The 17931-nt window shown below is 41.3% G+C and overlaps 1 protein-coding gene across 7 annotated transcripts in view; it reads right to left on the bottom strand.

Annotated features, from left to right (window-relative positions):
- LOC132769389 (contactin-4) overlaps positions 1 to 14567 on the bottom strand; it is a 643374-nt gene extending 628807 nt beyond the window's left edge. For 4 of the 7 annotated variants that reach the window (XM_060766318.2, XM_060766317.2, XM_060766316.2 and 1 more), the window contains exon 1: positions 14200 to 14566. The gene's annotated coding sequence lies outside the window, so the exon portion shown is untranslated. Of the gene's footprint in view, positions 1 to 14199 lie in introns of all 7 variants that reach the window. The other 3 variants (XM_060766321.2, XM_060766322.2, XM_060766323.2) reach the window with 1 other exon arrangement.
- Positions 14568 to 17931: the final 3364 nt, after the last annotated feature.

Raw genomic sequence — 17931 nt, 5'->3', positions numbered from 1 at the left:
CATTATAACTTTCTTCCTTCAGGTCACAACATTAAGCAAAATCTACCCCAGCATTTCTTGCCTGATTGTATGTAGTGGCATTGTTATTGTTTCATTTTTCCCAGTCTGTAACTCAAGATGCCTTACAAAAGTTGAAACAGATGCATTTAAAATTTATATAACTTGAAAATCTGTTAAAAACTAAGCATTTAAAAAGACAAACAAACAAAAAGAGCATAGCACATCAAATGCCCCTTTCCTTTTGGGCAGTCAGCCTTCAAAGAGCTGCTTAAACAAAAAGGCCTTCACTTGCCTATGTAAGGATAGTACAGAGCTCTGCAGTCTAGCCTTTCTAAGGAGGGAGTTCTAGAGTCTGGAAGCAGCCACCAAGGCCCTCCCCTATGTTCCCAGCAAGCACTGGGAACATAGGGGAGAATGAGAGGAGTGAGAAAGGCCTTTCCAGGAAATCGCAAGATACAGAAAAGCTCATATGGAAGATACAGTCCTTCTGATTACATAGAGCTGGACCTAATTAACACATTGAAATATCTTTCAGGAGAGACAAAATGCAATGTTGGTTTGCTAGTGATGGCCAGAAAAGCTTTGAGACCTTTAAGATCAGCATATGTCTCTTTATTTTATTGAAATGTGCAATCACACATGCAAGAATCTTCCTTACATGTGTATACACAAGAATTGGATGTTTACATTTCAAAATAAAATCAGAGCAGGAATACGTCCCTGTTTGAAAGAGGACCTGAAAACTTTGTCTAGCTATTTACAAAACACAACAAAGTATTCCTGAATTGCAAAGATGGATACATAGATAGAAATTGGAAGGGGAAAAAATGCTAAAATCATTATAATTCCAATTGTTTGTTCCAATTATCAAGAGGCTATACCTATAAACATTATTTGCATTCATACCTCGAGGCATGGTTTGAAATCTTGATTCAAATGAACCTCAGTAACCCCACCCTCCTTTCTTCTTCCTTCTCTTGTATAAATGTTCAGTAAAATGGAGTCTGTAGATGCACAATTATACAAAGGTATAGAGACACATAAAAAGAGGTCACTCTTAACTATTGAAACTAGATATGTCAAACCCTTTGTTTAATAAAATAATAATTCATATTCTTCTAACTGCTAAACAAATCATTATTTTCACAGGCCAGCTGCTGATTAATGTTCAAAAATGTACTTGAGAGACCAGGGGAGCAAATAATCTGGTGAACTTTACCCTTAAAAAATAAGCTTTTAGTTTGAAACCATCAGTCAACAGCAGAAGTTTACAGCATTATTTTTCTGAAAGCTGTTCAAAACTCATGAAAAATAGTAAGAGCTGACTCCTGAGGAATGAATTGTGTGTCAAACTGCAACTTCTCATTGGAACAGATACATTTAAAGTCAAGTGAGACCAAGGACCCTACTACACTGACAGCTAGTATAGGCCTGATCCAGGATGCAGAGCAGTTTACAAAGTTCAAAATAAAAGAATAGCTCAAAAGGTAGTATTAAAAAGGTTAAACAATTAAATACCAGTTCTGTTAAAAGCTCATAGTTAAAACAGCTTGATAAAACATGCCCTGTGGTGAAGAATTTAGGACTTCCTAAATAAAAATGATCAACCTGCTGACAGAAAGAGGGTGTTGAGTACCCAGACCTCCTATGGAAGAATGTTACACAGTCTATGAACTCCATTGAAATGGCTCTTTCATATGTCCTTGCAAAACAATGCTTTATTGGCGCTGAAACTGAAAAAAAGCATTCCCCTAAAGATCGTAAAACTTTGGCCACCTCATATAGCTACCCACATTTTAGTCTCCCTGGTGTCCCTGGTAAAGCATTGGCAATGAACTCTGCCAAGGTGCTAGAAAAACCAGAACCATCCACAGATGCCAGGTGCTACAAATAAATACATGGCATGGTACATACAGATAAGGAAAGTGAAGTGTTTTGTTTCATTTTTCTGGAGCCATTCATTAAATATAACATTTTTACAGATACAAATGAGACAAAAGAAAATATTTTTTCCACACAGAGCACAATGGAATTCTCTAAAGCAAGATATTGATGGCTACTGTAGACACAGCTTTAAAATACAATTTGACAAATTCACGAAGGATAAAGCTAAAAATGACTACTAATCAGGATGTGGATATATATTATTTCTAGTATCACAGCAGTATGCTTTTTTCTCCTAGTTGCTAAGGAACAGGAAAAGGAAGGTTCTCTTGCATTCATGTCCTGCTTGTGGGCTTCCCATTTGCACTTTGTTGGCCACCAGAGGAACAGAATGCTGAACAAGACAGACCATTCACCTGATCTAGCATGGCTCTCAATATAAGTGCCAGCAGGGGGAAAATAAGAAAAGAAGCTTGACTCTGGTTTTAGAAACTACTATCAGTCCCAGTACGTTTATTCCTTCTGAAGTCATGAATGTTATACCATATATACTCATTTACAAATTGAGCTTTTATACAAGTCAAGACCAGGTTTTGGGGGCAAAAATTATGTATTTTGCTATGACCTGTGGATAAAACTTAGGATCACATAATAAAATATTTCCATCTTATTTTAAAAATTCATAGAGCAAACATAATTAAGATCCAAAAAGAAGGAGAGGATAACTTTATTTGACAGGTTATCATGCTCTCAAATGCCCAAAATGGTGAGTTCATCACATTCTTCAGGCTCCACCATGTTGCTATTGATTATCGGGAGAGGAGAGGGTGTCAAGGAAAGAGGTGAAAACAGAGGCTGCCTTTCTAAATCCAACTTGAGCAAAGGAGGAATAATGGGGTGGGAGCTTCTCGCCTCTGCCTCTTGTCACTGCCTTCACACTGGATCTGCATTCCAGTGTTGACCTTTGTATAAACAAACTCAGGTTTAGAGTCAATGTTTGCCATTTCTTTCACCTTATAGACAAGTAAATCTTGGCAGAGATTTGTTTTAAATTTACCAATTCTAAAATGTATTGTCGAAGGCTTTCATGGCCAAAATCACTGGGATGCTGTAAGTTTTTCAGGCTGTATGGCTGTGAGACAACTTGTTGTGTGGCGGGAGATACCTTTTATTTATTTATCTCACCAAAAATGTAAAAAGGCCAGGAAGGGTATGGCTACCAGCCTTTGCAAAGATACCACTAAAGAATAAAAGGTTGTTTGATTTTTCTACCACCTTTTGTGTCTTCTTAAGTTGGAGGTGGGAGATTGAGAGAGACCGTGCTTAAAAGGAAACAGTAACTTAGTTTATTTGTATAGTTTTTGTGACAAAAGCATGCTGGTTTCAAAAATATAAATGCTTATTGGTTACAAAACAGAGTTTCAACATGACTTTCCTTCAAGCCTTTCCTCTTTTAGAATCATAAAGTTGGAAGAGACTTCATGGGCCATCCAGTCCAACCCCCTGCCAAGAAGCAGGAATATTGCATTCAAAGCACCCCTGACAGATGGCCATCCAGCCTCTGTTTAAAAGCTTCCAAAGAAGGAGCCTCCACCACAATCCAGGGCAGAGAGTTCCACTGCTGAACTGCTGTCAAAGTCAGGAAGTTCTTCCTAATGTTCAGGTGGAATCTCCTTTCTTGTAGTTTGAAGCCATAGTTCCACGTCCTAGTCTCCAGGGCAGCAGAAAACAAGTTTGCTCCCTCCTCCCTTTTCCAAAAGAACTTTTATATTAACACATGAAAAGTCACTTCTAACAATCTTTCACCTGACATAGAGATCCTTACCACTTAAAAACCTCTCTACTGTCATTAGCCTCCTGTTATCAGTCAACCATTTTAGCTTTTCCCTGGCTAATTTTCCAGCTGCTTTCAGTAAACTACCTCACTGACTCCCGCTAACTGACCAACTCACTTCACTGACTCTAGCTAACTCACCAACCAACCCTTTTCAAACCAACATTCTTTTTTTTCCAGTGGCAGTTGGCTCCGCCCCTTTCTCTTCTTCCTAGAGAGCTGCATCACTATGGCAATACCCTAACTCAAGCCACCCATGAGCTGACAATAATAAACATACCTAATACCTACATTTTAATTATATATTTTGTTACAATGGCCATGTTCCAGAAGCATTGCCTCCTGACGTTTCATCTGCATCTATGGCAGGCATCCTTAGAAGTTGTGAGGTATTCTAAAACAGCATGGTAATGTCAAAAACTGACAAACATGGAAGACTGTACAAATATACTTGTATCTCTCCACTAACGCCCCACTTCCTTATCTTGTCCATGTCCAGCATTATTTTTAAATTTTGATGACATTTGGCCTAGCCACAGATTTTAAAGGTGTGATGTGCTATTGTTATTGTTTATGCTATCTGTGTATGTGATTTATTTTAATTGCTTGTACTGTTGTTGTTATTGCTTGTATTGATGTATTGTGGACTCAGCCTCATGTAAGCTGCACCGAGTCCCTTGGGGAGATGGTAGCGGGGTATAAATAAAGTATTATTATTATTATTATTATTATTATTATTATTATATTTTAAAGGATTTAAAAGCACTGCAAGAGTTCAGGATAGCGCAGGTATTTACAGTACAATGCATGAAGAGAACAGTTAGGAGTAGGTAGTTTTAGAAATGAAGGTTTTGCATTTCTCTACAAAACTAATGTTTCCCCACAAAACAAGCTGTAAAATAAACACCATAGTGTTTATCAACCCAGCTGAGAAAACTGCAAGCAGAATACTATCAGTGATACGAGTTTACATGTTGATGAGCTTTGCACAAGGTATATCCAATCCATTCTCCCTTTATGCAAAATCCTGCCAGGATCTACCCTTACAACAGGTCAACAGCTGGCAAAAAAACAATTGCCAACATCCAAGATTTCAGACACAACACCTACAGTATGACCAGAGGCGGCCCTAGGTAATTTTCAACGGTAAGCAAACAGTATTTTGGCGCCCCCCCCCCCAACCAATCACTGATATATATTTTCTGTTCGTCGTGGGAGTTCTGTGTGCCATATTTGGTTCAGTTCCATCATTGGTGGAGTTCAGAACGCTCTTTGATTGTAGGTGAACTATACATCCCAGTAACTACAACTGGCATATGTCAAGAGTCTATTTTCTCCCAAGAGCGTCCCTGGGCAAAATCAACTATACTGCAAATGCTTACTTTGCGTAATGGGTTGAGCCGCCCCTGAGTATGACAGTATAACCAGGAAACTCAGCAAAGCAGCACTGCGAGAGCATATGCCACACCATGACTACTTTTAACTTTTAACCTCAGTCTGCCATACAGCTGTGCCTTCTCCTTATGGACTTGACTTCACGTGGACAGTCCTTCAAGTAGGAAACTATCCCCTGTTAAGCAGAAAACTTTATTATCCCAACTGTGGAGGAGGTGGCAAATACACAAAGAAGTTATTAATATACCAGCACATTTCATATTTAGATGGATTAGATTTAGCAGCTAGGAAAAACTAAAATGATAATGAAACTAATGAACTATCAACAGTGGCAGGATACTTATGTTTATATTCACAACAGAGATGCTAGTAAGAAGGCCCAAAGTGCATAAGCCTAGTAATTTGATTAAATTAAAGTAAAAGCTAAGTGTTGGTAGACTTCATATGCTTCCTCTCAGTCACCGATGTTCATGATAATAGAGATGTCTGCAGCATAAATGATGCCTAAGGAAGATAAATATCAGCACTTCCAAAGGAAATTTTAGAAGGCCTCTTAGATTTGAGCATATATTTATTCAGTATGCCTATCTGTCTGCATATCAGTGAGACTAAAATTACAATCCTTACATACATACCACTAAGTAAACTATATTTCAGAGAAAGGAACTGACAAAACCACGTTTGAGTATTCCTTGCCTAAGAAAGCTATGAAATTAGTGGAGTCCCCATAAATCAGGAGGCAACATAAAAGCCCATATATACATGTAAGCCATACTGAACACAACAAAATTCCTTTCAAAGAAAACAACTCTATGTAGTGCTGCATGACTATAAAAATATGTGTCTATTCTAGAACAATCTCATTCAAGTTCCAAATATATTATTCATGTTCCAAATACAATTCCGGAATAAATGAATTGTGTAACACACTTTAAATGTATCAATTTTATTTAAGATAATACTGCAAAGGCAATTTGTTGCATTAAAATAGTTGATAAGATACTACAACAATCTAAGATTTTTAGACAGAGAACACAGATGGCTCTTAACATGTAAACTGTAGTTATTCCTGCTGCTGGAGTGACAGACTACCTACCTACATACACATACACCACTGCTGAATGTTTCCTATCCATTAAGAATTAAAAGGACAGGAGTCATGTATCTTTCAGCATACAGATTATCTATGCACTAAAAGTTAATACAGAATGCTACAATGTTTTGTCATCATCATCAACAAAATCCTGGCTTGATATAAGACTTTTTACACAACCAAGGAAGTACCCACAATGCCAACTTATAGTAGTTTGACACATTAACTGCCCTGGTTATTGCCCTGGGATTTGTAGTATTGTTAGCTATTTACCATTCTCTGTCAGACGGGTCAAAGCAGAAGGATATGGGAAGCAAAATGGAAGGGTCTATGTACCTGTTCTGATTTACAAACAAATTCAATTTAAGAACAAACCTACAGAACCTATCTTGTTCATAACTTAGGGACTGTATTGTCGAAGGCTTTCATGGCTGTAATCACAACTTAGGGACTGCCTGTACTTTGTAAACCTAGGTAGGCTGTTGAAAACCAGTAATGCCCCACTGAAAATTGTCAAAGACTGAAGGATGGCTAAGTAATAGCCATAAATATGGTGACCTCCAGATGTTTAGAATTAAAATTCCCATAATCCTTACTCGGCATGCAAACGCTAGAGGACATTGTATTTGTGATTTAAAATATATGGTAGTAGCAATGTTTCTGTTCTTAAATCACACAAACTTGCTTCAGAAAGAAAAGCTATCTGAGCTGGAATAAAAACTGAGATAAATATTCAGAAAACACTGCATGCTATAGCCAAATACAATAGTTATATGGAAAGCAGAATAGCAGGAAAGAACATTCTTTCCCTTCCTGCTATCAGCTATAAATCACATTTACTCTAAGCTGCTATTTTCCTTATTGTGAAAAAGAAATGGGGGTCATATATCTTTTCTCCTAATAAAAAGGGGAAAATGAACAGTTGCAATGAGGGGACTTCAAACAAATCTTAGCAACATTTAAGCCATTTCTTGCAAATCATAATTCCTCCATCCAATCCTTTTTGGGTTACAATGGCCTTTCTCTGAGACTGAGAGAGTATGGCATGCCCTAGGAGACACAATGGGTTTACATGGCTGAGCAAAGATTTGAATCCAGGTCTCTCAAAGACTTAGCCCAACAAGTAAAATAAAATAAACACTCACACTCCTATATCACTCTGGTTTTATCTTAACTGTAAGGATAATTCTATGGTGTGAGCAAATTAAGAGGTCTGGTACAAACCACAGATATGCCCATTTCTAGGGATATTTTCTTATGAATGTAGGGGTTTCAGTAGAAAACTTTCAAAACCAATCCCTCAAACAGAAATATGAATACTCTTCTCTTCCCAGCTAAAAAGTTTAAAGAAGATATAGTAATTGTACCAACACTGACTACACGGTATCTAGTTCCAAAATCAAGATTCAAGGAAGCATTCAACACAATAGTTTACTACAGAAAAGAAAGCAGTGCCCAAACTCTGCTAACTTATAGCTTGTTACTAATTACTGCACAGACATCTTAGTGTAGCCAAAACATGATGTACATACATTAACTGTGCTCTCTTCGCCCACTTAAGCGGCAGAGAAGGAGAGTTACAATTTAAAATTACAATTACTGCTTCCAGGAGAAAGCTCTTCTAGGAATGATTACCTGAGTGTCTTCCCAAACATGTAGCAAGAAATCTCTGAGGATGCCTGCCATAGATGTAGGCAAAACGTTAGGAAAGAATGCTTCTGGAACATGGCCATACAGCCTGGAAAACTCACAGCAACCCAGTGATTCTGGCCCTGAAAGCCTTCGACAACACATGTAGCAAGATACATTTTTAAAATCAATGGGATCTGTTTTTCTAGATGACTTATATGATGGTAACAGAAAAAGTGTGTGGATAGTGAGACCTATTAAGTACTTACAATGTTGATGTGTATATGCAATTTTAATTCTGTCCAATGTATTCAGAGAAAATTAATCAAACACTTTCAAGATATTCTGAAATCTAAAGAGCATACACAGTATCTTGTGATAGCAATCATTGTTACTTACATAATGACTTGACTATTCGAACACATATTGACACAGGAATACAGGTAGACTTAATAAAGATAGTTCTGCATGGATAATTATTATATTGAGCAAAAGGGTAAGCAACTGAAATACAAACACTTTTTTAAAAACGTATCTCCAGATTAGTGAGTATAATGCATTTTCATTCAGTGGAAACAGATGTAAGGCACAAGAGTCATGTGTCACATCCAGTGCAAAATCCTTTATCATATAATGGTTTACATTTTTAAACGAAATCAGAGTGAAGCAGTGGAATTAATACTAAAATGGAAAATGAGAAATATGGAATAAAAAGTCATAATGTCAAGGGCCCAAATTTCTTTAAATTTGTCAGATTAAATGCCTAATAACTAACCACTGGAGAGCAAATTCTACACAAAAGTCATTCATAATCACCCACCAATGAAATCAAGAAACTATTACCATGCACCACTCTCAAACTGAGCTAAAAACTGAACTCCGATATTTGAATCATAAATCATCCCATGGCCTACATTGAAGCAAATTTTCTATTGTAAATATGCTTTTGAAAAAGAAAAGAAAAGAAAACTTCTCAGCTATTTTGAACAAGCAAACATATTCCTGCTGTGAATGATTAGTATTCAGTATTCTTGCTGAAAGTCCAAAGGGACTTCTTCAATATAGCTGGCCACAGATGATGAAGAGCTCTAATAAGCACTTTTTGCAACTATTTTAAGCCACCTGCAATGCATTATTTACCAACATCAAGCAAGTTGGAAAGTGATCTTGTCCATCTTGCTAAAGTTGTATTGGATGGTTTCCTATGAATTTAATGATGTGGTCATCAGGAGCCTTTCCACTGGCTTAGGATCAGGCCCTCCATTATTGTAGAAATGCTTGGAGAGTATAAGCAGAATATTAATATACACTCAGATAGCACCAGCTATAAAAGACCAGGACTACTGTCTCCTGGAGAGCTTCCTGGAAACATCGGCCAGGATTGGAACAAAATGTTGACTTTATCATATAGATATATAGTTAGATATCCACACACACATACATTCTAGAGGGCATTGTACCATTTTGAAATATCAGAACAAAACATGGAAGATTAATGTGAAAGAAAGTGATACAGATATTCAAATAATAATAATAATAAACTTTATTTGTATTCTGCCACCATCTCCCCAAAGGGACTTGGCGTGGCTTACAAAAGAACTCCAAGGTGCAGCATATAACATAAAATGGTACATAACACCCAAAATTATAACAACAACCACTACCAACACACATAGCACAAAATAAAATTGCTCAATTTTAAAGTGCAGAACAGTTGTAGATAAAACTAGCTGCCAGCAATTCACAAACTAAAATGCCAATTATTGTTTTATAGTAATAATAGTTATAGCGATAACATGAACAGGAAAACTCTACAAAGATTAATGCCCTATGAAGTAATATTTCAACTTCCTTCTAAAGATTTGAATATGGACACTGTCAGTTAGCCTTTCAAGAACTGCAAAATAGCTATCGTATCTAGAAGCAGGCAAATTCACAAACAGAAAGTTGTGAACAAATTATTAGAATGCACGACATGGACCTATTTGTATTATGTTATGTACACTAGTGACAACTTTTTATCATCTTATCAATTTTAAAAGTTCATAACCCTACCCTGCAATTCCACATTCTTCATTTGTGCCTGACCCAAATTGGAACCACAACAGAAGAACAGCTCCTGTGATTTAAGGGCATACAAAGTACCTCCGTTTTCAATTAAACTTGTGCCCAATAAGCTATGGCTATAACGACAGTCATAATGCCACTCAAATGTAATAACACCAATATTAAGTAAGCTTTGTGGATCAAGGGATTACCAGAGAACTACTATTTCCTTACCAGCCATAGTGGAAAAGCAGCTTTGATTATAAAATATTTGCAAACTCACATAGAAACTTTTATTGCATATTTTAAATAATGACACTTTAAACCTGCACAACTCAAGCTGATAACAAGAATAGCTCACTGAAGACTCTACATACTGTCAAAACATATTACTTAACTGATATGCATGAAACTAGAACAAGGTAACAAGTCAGACTAATTTTAACTTGTAAACTAATTTTAGCACATACATTTACACCAGCAAAAATGTGATGAAGGAAGAAGGTATGCTAGAAATGTGTTGTGCAACGTTTAAAAATGTGGTGAAAACTAACACCTCTGAATGTAGCAAATTTGTTTTGAAACTACCTCAGTTCCATCAATAGAATATATGCCCATATTAACCTTTAGCTTAAATGTATTTCTTTGGAATGTTATTTTCAATTTAGAATATTTAGATTCGAGGTTCTTATAAATAAAGTGTATGCAGATGCATGGAGTATTGCGCACATTCAGTTTGTTGGGATCTTGAATATAAACGTGTATAAATATGTGTGGGGAAGTCATAGGGAGGAGGGGGCAAGCTTGTTTTCTGCTGCCCTAGACATGGAACAATGGCTTCAAACTACAGGAAAGGAAATTCCATCTGAACATTAGGAAGAACTTCCTTACTGTGAGAGCTGTTCAGCAGTGGAACTCTCTGACTCAGAGTGTAGTGGAGGCTCCTTCTTTGGTGGCTTTGAAACAGAGACTGGATGGCCATCTGTTGGGGTTGTTTTGAAGGCGATTTTCCTGCTTCTTGGCAGGGGGTTGGACTGGATGGCCCACGAGATCTCTTCCAACTTTATGATTCTATGATTGACAACCAGGAGGCAGAATTTACTGTCATCCCCTCTCCTCCACCCACAAATAAAGTTCATTGAAGTGTTGAAATCATTTTGAAAAACTACAGGAGAAATGGAAGATATTCAATATTAAATGCCTCATTCTTTCCTTCCTTCCTTCCTCCTTTCTTTCTTTGTAAAAAGAACCAAATGCAAATCTAATGGGAGAGGGGTATGCAACATGAGGCATATATTTTTTCCAGGGCTTTGTAATGAAACACCATAATGATTGTAATATATCTTCACCAACCTAGAAACCACAACCAACTGCAGCCAGAGCTAGCCTGTTTCCTTTCCTTTAAATGAAAATCAGTATGGGAGATGAGAAGGAACCCCACTTGCTATGCAAGCGACACCATTTCATTTGTAGTTTAGTGAGCAAGCCATCTCTGCCGGGATAAGTGTCACAACATGCTGCATTATGTTGTTCACAACACAGAACGGTAACAAACCACCCTGGGGAATGCACAATTTTAAAGGGGGGGGGGGGGGGAGAAACACTTGTTTGAATCCAGCAAAAGTTGCTCGGGCATTTTACACTGCAAAACAGGATAACTGCACATGTATTCACGCAAACATATCTTCTTGCCCCTCTTCCCAAGGTACTTCCAACCTGCATAACAACAAAACCCAATTGTTTCCTTTTCAATTGCAAGGCTCAGAAGGGAAACAAGACCATGAGGGGATTTAAACTTGCAGCATGTTTTTGCTTTGACTGTTCTGTGAAGTATCCACATCTCTAGACCTACAACCCTGTAGTAAGAGCTATGAATGCCACTCTTCCACGGTGTGTCCTCCAAATCTCTCCAATTGCAACATTCACACCTGCCTCAAGCAGACAAGACTTCTTTCTCCCAACCTGGACATTCCACAGATATATAAACCTCACTTGCCTAGTTTCCAATAGACCTCACAACCTCTGAAGATGCCTGCCATAGATGTAGGCGAAATGACAGGAGAAAATGTTTCCGGAACATGACCATACAGCTCGGCAAACTGACAGCAACTCCAACAAATCTCTGTTTATCATCGGAGCCACTACATTTGCTTCCAAGCTTCCTCCGCTTTGAGATCATCCCATTTACTGCAAGATGGGGGGGGGGGGGGAGGGAAAGGGACTGATACACATCTCCTTCCTCTCTTTTGCCGGCTTTATTACAAAGGTGACTCGAAAAGATAACCAAGTTCATCTCCTCTCGGGATGGAGGCGAAGACAGACTTGCACAGAGATGTGTCTCAGTTTGACTCTACCCTTTCACACTGCCATATAACCCAGAAGATCAAGGTAGAAAATCCCACAATATATGCTTTGAACCAGGATATCTGAGTCCACACTGCCATATGTGGGACATTAGTCAGCTGTGTGGAAGGGGCTCCAGCCGCCCAAACCCAAGGACTCGTGGCATTTAACACACTGGAGCCCCCGGTTCCAAAAAGAAAGGAGCCTTGTGGGGTCTTTAAGACAACCCAGTTCAGATCATCATAGGCTTTCAGGGGCAGCTAGTCTCCTGCTTCAGATGCCCCCCCCCCCCCCCCCCCGTTTTTGGCAGAACGATTTGGCGGCAGACAGCCTTCCTCCCCAAGCCCTCCTCTCTTCTGAACGCAATGCCTACTCCTCAGTTTGATTCGGAAGGAACTCGTCCCAATGGCAGCGAGTGAGGAGCACACCCAGGCTGAGATTCAGTTCCAGAACAACAAAACAAAAGGGTCTCGTAGACATCAAAGAGTGGGAAGAGACCACACGGGAAATCCAGTCTCCCTCCCCCTGCCTCCCCACACTCAGGATGGAGTTTGGCAGCGTGGAGAAACGAGGCAGCGATCTCTGAGCACGAAAGATACTGGGATGTATCTATACTGTAGAAATAATGCGGTTTAACACCACGGGAGCTCCCACGGCTATGGGATCCTGGGAATGTGTAGTTTGTGGAGGCACCAGCACTCTTGGACAGAGAAGACTAAGGATCTTGCGAAACTACAACTCCCAAATTCCGCAGCAATGAGCCCTGGCAGTTTAAAGTGGTGTCAAGCTGTATTCATCTTGCAGCGTAGATCAGGCATGGGCAAACTTCGGCCCTCCAGGTGTTTTGGACTTCAACTCCCACAATTCCTCTCAGCCTACCTGAACTGCAAAGGCCATTAAACGCTAACCGAAAACCAAAAAGCAGGGGAATTCCAGACAAGAATCAATCAGGGCCAGCTAACACCTCTCAACAGGATTCCCCCAGACAGCAATCAGACAGGCTTTGAAGCTACAAGGTCATTCATTCAAAATCAAGGTGGCCAATTGCAACATTCACACTTGCCTCCAACAGACAAGAGTTTTTTCTCCCACCCTGGACCTTCCACAGATATATAAACCCAATTTTCCTAGTTTCCAACAGACCTCACAACCTCTGAGGATGAGTGCCACAGAGGCAGGCGAAACGTCAGGCGAGAATGCTTCTGGAACATGGCCAGACTGCCCGGAAAACTCACAGCAACCCTGCCTACCGGCTGTTAGGAATTGTGGGAGTTGAAGTCCAAAACACCAGGTGCAGATGCATTCTGAGGCATCAAAAGCGAGAGGAGGGAAAGAAAGCCGCTGCCAAGGAGCCTTCTGATATATACCTGGAGGGGGGAGATCTGCTGAAAGGAAGGGTGTCCATACCACAACGAGACAGCGCAAGACCTCTCTGGCTAAGAAGCCTGAGTCTCTGTCATGCCCAGCTCTTTAAGCCGCTCCTCATAGGGCTTGTTCGCAAGACCCTTGTCATACACTATCCTGGCAAGTTCTCTAGGGCTTGTTTTCCATCCTGAGTCCCTGTGGAATGAATCCACGGTGCCAGCCTCTCCCCTTCCAAGGCTCCTGGGAGTTGTAGTTTGGGGAGGCACCAGCACTCTTGGGCAGAGAGGCTGGAAAAGCTGCCACCCGCAGGATTCAATCCAGTAGCGTCGCGACATGGCAGGGAAAGTGGTGCCAAACTCCATCCATGCATTTGACAGCGTGGATGCAAGGGACGGAGAGGCACAGTAAAGGAGCAAACGGGGGGATACAGAGACAGAAGAGGGGGAGTGATGCAAATGGGGCTCTCCGGCGAAGAGTCCCGAGTATCTGTCATGGGTCAAGGGCTCCGGAGACCTCCCAAGCCTGGCCCTATGAGAGGACTCTCCCCAGGAAAAAGCACCGAGGACCCTTCCCAAGCCCTTGCCTTTTTTCCCGCTCTTTTCTCCCTTACCTGGCCAAGGAGGGGAGGGCACCTGCTCCCGCCGCAAAGCTGCCACTTCTTGCCGCGGCTTCCGCCTGCCTTTCGGCTCCCTGATTTCCCCCTTGCTTGCCTCTTCCTCTTCTTCTTCTTCTTTGCCAAGCCCGGGAGGCGGAGGAGGAGGAGGAGGGGGGGAGGAGAGAGGATTTTTGGGGAGGGAGGCGGTGCGTTGCTAATGGGCACGGAGCCCACCCCACCCTCGCCGCTCCCCGCTCCCTCGGATGCCAACGGGGCTGCGAAGGGACGGAGGCAAGAGAGCGAGTCAATGGGAAGCCAGGCAAAGGGCTGCCAATTCGCTCGAGTGTCAAGCCCCGCCCCTCCCTCTCTCGCCAGCCACGCTCTTCTTTGATCTCCCCCCTCCCCTTCCTCCCTTTTGTGTTTATCTCTTCTCTCCGCCTCGCTTGCCTTCCCTCTCTGCCATTGGTCGAAAGCGTGGCCCGGGTTCTCTTTTGAGCGAGCAGGGGCGGGGCTAAGGGGGGGCGTCGGGCACGTGGAAGGGGAGGGAAGCGCCCCGAGGGATTCTGCGGGGAAGGAGCGCGCATGCGCGGCGGGGGAGGCGGCCCGCGCATCTACAGCCTCTTCCCTTGAATCATAGAATCAATCAGGGCCAGCTAACACTCATGGGCCATCCAGTCCAACCCCCTGCCAAGAAGCAGGACAATTGAATTCAAAGCACCCCTGACAGATGGCCATCCAGCCTCTGTTTAAAAGCTTCCAAAGAAGGAGCCTCCATCACGCTCTAGGGCAGAGAGTTTCACTGCTGAACAGCTCTCGCAGGAAGTTCTTCCTCATGTTCAGATGGAAGGAATCTCCTTTCTTGTAGTTTGAAGACATTGTTACATGTCTTAGTCTCCAGGGCAGCAGAAAACAAGCTTGTTCCCTTCTCCCTATGACTTCCTCTCACGTATTTATACATGGGTATCATGTCCCTTCTCAGCCTCCTCCAGGCTAAACATGCCCAGCTCTTTAAGCCACTCCTCATAGGGCTTGTTCTCCAGACCCTTGGTGATTTTAGTCGCCCTCCTCTGGCTGCATTCCAGCTTGTCAATATCTCTCTTCAATTGTGGTGCCCAGAATTGGACACAATATTCCAGGTATGGTCTAACCAAGGCAGAATAGAGGATAACATGACTTCCCTGGATCTAGAGACTATACTGCTATTGATGCAGGCCAAACGTGTCGTGTTGAGTCCTCAAGGTGTCATGTTGGCACCCAAATTCATGCCTGCCTATACTTGCCCTGCTACTTCCAGAGGCACTTCACAGTCACTGCACAAGGATGGTGACATTCTCCATTGGAGACCTGGGCAGTGACATCAGCCTTACAAAGCACTTGATGAACCAACATCTACACAGCATATTATTTCAGAACACAGAAATTCAACTAGAGAAGTCAGACATAGCTTGACCACGCTGACAACCACCATGTCAGACTACACAAAGAAGCCATTTAAATCCACAAGCATGTGGACAATTTCAGCAGAAAGGAGGAAACTATGAAAATGAACAAAATCTGGCTACCAGTATTAAAAACCTGCTTCCCCGGATGCCCGACCACCATCTCCCAAAGCTGTTGCTCTACTGCAAACTCAAGAACAGAAATTGGAATGTTGATGGGCAGGAAAAGAGATTTAAAGATGGGCTCAAAGCCAACCTTAAAAACTCTGACATAGACACTGAGAAGTGGGAAGCCCTGGTCCTTGAGCGCTCCAGCTGGAGGCCAGTTGTGACCAGCAGTTCTGTAGAATTTGAAGACACACGAATGGAGGGCAAAAGAGGGAAACATGCCAAGAGGAAGGTGCATCAAGCCAACCCTGACTACGCAGAGAAGCTATTGAAATCCACAAACATGTGGACAACTTCAACAGTACAGAAGAAACCATGAAAATGAACAAAATCTGGCTACCAGAATTAAAACACTACTTCCCCAGATGCTTCAGTCACTGCTGAGGGAAGGTAACATTCTCCATTGGAGACCTGTGTAGTGAAGAAGCCAACAAAGCTGTTAAATTCAACCAGAGAAGTCAGCCATAGCAAAGCACTTGATGAACCAACCTCTATACAGCGTATTATTTCAGAACACAGAAATGCTTGACCACCTTAACAACCACCATGTCAGACTACACAGAGCAGCCATTGACATCTACAAGCATGTGGACAACTTCAACAGAAAGGAGGAAACCATGAAAATGAACACATCTGCCTACCGGTATTATTATTTTTTTAAAAACTACTTTCCCAGATGCTCGGTTGCTTCTGGGGGGGGGGGGGGGGGCAACATTTTCCATTGGATACCCGGGCAGAGAAGAAGCCAACAAAGCTGTTAAATTTGACCAGAGAAGTCAGCCATAGCAAAGCACTTGAGGAACCAACTTGGATGCAGCATATATTATCAGTCAGGGAAGCCACAGCCCAGAGTCTACAGGATGTACTGATGACAGGGTGACTTGAGGTCCATCTACACAGTACAATTAATGCGCAATATCTTCTATGGCTTATCTCCTTCTGAAACTGTGTGTGTGAATGTGCAAAGTGTGATATGCTTCCATCATGGGAGGTTATTTTGTGCTGAGACTCCAAAAGAAGCACACATGTCCATCTGCTTTCATTCATAGGAGAAAAAGGTGGAGTGGGTGTTACCTCTTTCAGAGTCTCATAGCACAAGCTGCATAGAACAATCCCTCACCTACTTAAATTGGGAGTTAAAAATCAAAAGGGAATAGATCCATTGAGGCCAATTTCGCACAGACATCTATGTACCTCCTATTTTCAGGAAGTGAGCTATTGGGGGAGTAGCTCCAACCCACTCAACCAAACCTTTTTACTTCTTGACATAGCAGGAAGAACCAGGCCTGCTTCATCCAATTGCCATTGCCAGGTTGCCCAAATGAGGAACATAGGCAAGTGAGAAGAGGTGGTTGCAGAAGATGCATGTGGTTGATGTCTCTCAGTCCTATTTAGAACAGTATTGGAAAGAAAGAGATTAAAACCACACACTGTAGCTCTGTAGGGCTGGAAGGAACCCCTAAGCATCATCTGGTCCAGCTTCCTGCTGATACAGAAGACTAAAGCATCCCTGACAGATGGCCACCTAATCTCTATTTAAAGGCCTCCAACAATGAACAGCCCACTGCTTTGTTAATCTAAAGGGCATACAATTGTTCTATATTCCTATAGATAGATGAGGAACAGCACTTAATCCTAAAAATGGAAATTCTCAGAAGCGGCACTGCTTGCTCTGAGCACCTCCTCTGCACCGGAGTGGGCAAACTATTGTTAATCATTCACCACTTCTCAAGAGCGGCTTATTTATCTTTCAACAATGCTTGCTTCCCAAGGTTGCTTATAGTGAAGAAGAAAATGATCCACAATAAAATAAGCAATACTATATAAATAAAGCATTCATCAAAAGATAGAGATTAGATGCCACCAACAGTCTGACATCTAGAAAGGTTTTTTTATTACTATTATTGGAATCTGCAGTTAAACAAATTGAATGACAAGAAGTTCTCTGTCAAAGACATTCCATCATGTGGGCATCCCTATATGCCAGCACAAGAGTAATTCCTTGATCCTGACCCTAGGCCTTGTAAAACTGCACAATTATAGCACTGTGGTTCCAATTTAACTTCCAGGATTGTTTTTTTATGGACTTCTGGGATTGGCAATCTAGGAAATCTCAGAGCGCTCCAATGTCACTGAACTA

The sequence above is a fragment of the Anolis sagrei genome, chromosome 2 (genome assembly GCF_037176765.1).
Source record: "Anolis sagrei isolate rAnoSag1 chromosome 2, rAnoSag1.mat, whole genome shotgun sequence".
NCBI classification, from domain to species: Eukaryota; Metazoa; Chordata; class Lepidosauria; order Squamata; family Dactyloidae; genus Anolis; species Anolis sagrei.
This window is presented reverse-complemented; position numbering and strand designations above follow the sequence as displayed.